Source organism: Palaemon carinicauda, chromosome 2 (assembly GCF_036898095.1).
Source record: "Palaemon carinicauda isolate YSFRI2023 chromosome 2, ASM3689809v2, whole genome shotgun sequence".
NCBI lineage: Eukaryota > Metazoa > Arthropoda > Malacostraca > Decapoda > Palaemonidae > Palaemon > Palaemon carinicauda.
In genome coordinates, this window is record NC_090726.1 from 326,381 (window position 1) to 329,203 (window position 2,823).

At 30.7% G+C, this 2,823-nt stretch overlaps 1 non-coding gene across 1 annotated transcript; it reads right to left on the minus strand.

Annotated features, from left to right (window-relative positions):
* Positions 1–203: 203 nt before the first annotated feature.
* On the minus strand, positions 204–285 carry TRNAS-GCU (transfer RNA serine (anticodon GCU)). Its single transcript has one exon. It is a non-coding gene; the product is annotated as a tRNA-Ser (tRNA).
* Positions 286–2,823: the final 2,538 nt, after the last annotated feature.

Below are 2,823 nucleotides of genomic sequence, written 5' to 3' on the forward strand. Positions count from 1 at the left end.
ACAGTAACATCAAACATGCAGCATGAAGCGACTATTATGTGTATAGTATATTGGGAAACTTCTAGTTTCAGAATTTGCAAGCAAAATGCACTAGAGTTTTTCTAGCTGGGTAAGGGGGCATGAGGAATGGTGGCATTGCTAATAACAAGGTATAGGAAGTTTAGGTATCTTTGGATCAATTCTTCTTAAAACCTATTTTGCTTCGACGAGGATGGGATTCGAACCCACGCAGGGAGACCCTATTGGATTAGCAGTCCAAGGCCTTAACCACTCGGCCACCTCGTCTCATGAGAACACATCTGTTCCTTGATAAAACTCATAATCCTTATACACGAAATTTAATGATATTTTTATAAGAAGGTACTTGAAATCTATGTGCAAATTGGCTACTTATTACAAATTGTATGATCTTACTTTGTTCCACAAAGAACATGGAAACATAAGTAAAAGGTCATGAAAATATATCTTTTAATGCCATTAATATTTTCTGAAAAACAGAGTTGCTGTTGTAGTTGACATTCATTGGTTGCTTTCGGTCAAATATTTACTGGAGGAAGCGTGTATGCTGATTACTGGGACTTGAAGTTGAATGAAAACAGTTTCGACTATGATATTGTTTTGTAATATTTGTTTTCTTTCAAGCATTTGTCTATTCTTGACTGCGCTCTTCGTGTCGTTGGAATAGTCGGATTCACTGCTTATCCTAATTGATGCACAAATATTAGCTAAATTAATTATATTTTTCTTCAATATTTGATGAATTAGTATTCTTCCATAATACCAGCGATCTAGAGTCATGCTAAACTAGTAATCCTGAATACTCATATAAACGATTTATTTTAAAGACCTAACCTGAATTCCTTAAAAACAAATTCTACAATGTTAAAAACTTGCTGTAAAAAAAGAAAAACGGTAAATACCTGGCAATATTTATTTCAGGATTTTTACCGTTTTAAAAACGAATATATTGACGTTCAGGAGTGAAATGTCACCAATTTGTAAAAAGATAATAACAAAAAATGCTACAGTAAACAGAAATCTTTTAACATAATATTTTACGCAAATTACAGTCAGCTGTATTTTTCTGAAATACGGTTGAGAACAGTATATTTTTACGGAGAATATCCGATTAAAATTAGGGTATTTTTTAACAGTGTGCAAAGGCAATTTGTGTATTCAAGCAGATACATATAGGGTGTCAAAGATTTAAGCTAATTGCCAAGGAAATGCGACAGGCTTTTATTAGCTACTGCATACCATTGCAAAAATGCGTATAATCCATATCAGGTTTTATGAACACAATAAAAAAGTAGATAAAAAGATTAGCTTTTATCGTCTTACACAATTGATATGTTCCATCTCGCACCAAGAAATAACAATTTCACTGAAAGCAATAGAGACCGAATCACCTCTTTAGGTAGTCGAACACGTAAGGAAATAAGATTAAACCTTAGCATGAACTACTGTAGGGAAACACTTCAGAAGGGGAAGCAACTGGAAGCAAGGCGTGCAGACAACGTAAATACATCAAGAAAAATAGAAGGGTCAGTTAAAATTATTTACAGAAGGGGGAAGACGGAAAAAAAAACTGTTTAATACATTTGATAAATGGAACATCGTAAGTAATTGGAAATGGTTTGTTTAAACAAAAGTTCCCCTTTTCACTAAATGAATGAAATGGAAGTAAATCTTCAAGTGGATTCGATGGAAACATTCAATATAAAAGTGTGTGTATGTGCAATTATTGACCCACCAGTAAAACACACACACGTAAATATATATATATATATATATATATATATATATATATATATATATATATATATATATATATATATATATATATATAATTATATATATATGCGTGTGTATATATATGTGTGTATGTGTGTTTGTGTGTGTGCGACTTCTACCTTAGCCTTATCACCTAAACATTTCTAAATCATGTTGGCAAAATATTCAACTGCAGTAGCTGGAAATAATAATCCATAAGATACTTTATAGGTTAGCTATCCTAAACGCACATAAATAGTCCTTGGATATTCCTTAAATTTACTGCTGCTTTTTATTGTGGTTTCATGGGCCCTTTGTTTTCAAATCTTATCAGATAGTTGTTGGTGGATTATTTTGTATTATTGTTATTTAAATTTTAATTGATAGACCACAAAGAGATTAATGACAATAAATGTTATTTCTGGTGTTCTTCGGGTACACTGTAAAAAAAAAAACCCTTAATTTTAATCAGAAATTCTCCGTAAAAATATACTGTTCTTGGCCGTATTTCAGTAAAATACAGGCGACCGTAATTTTACCCTACTTTTTTATTATCTTCAACGGTTTGGTGACCATAATATCACTCCTTTACGTCAATATTGTTGTTTTTGAAAAGGTAAATTCCTGGCAACAATTATTCCAGGATTTTTTCTTTGCAACATATTTTTAATAATGTAGTGTTCTAATACTTGCCTGCTTAATATCTTGAGAATTATCTAGAAAATATTATCTTCTATAGATGCAATTACGGTTAAAAAGTTTAACGTTAAAAGAAGAGAAATTACAACTGTTAGTGAGTGTATAAAAGTTTCACTTATAATTTTTCCTTTACTACTTTCAACTTGCTTAGAATATTTAGTGTCCTTCAGTTCTGATATAGATTATTATATTTAGAAAATCCTTCAATATCCAGTAATACTTTCAGTATCCTGAGAAATTGTTTAAATTATTTATATTTTGTCACATTTTCAAAATTTTTCATCATTTTAGAGATCTTATTTTTGGACTAGTGTTCAAGTTTGAGCTAGAATAATAATAATAATAATAATA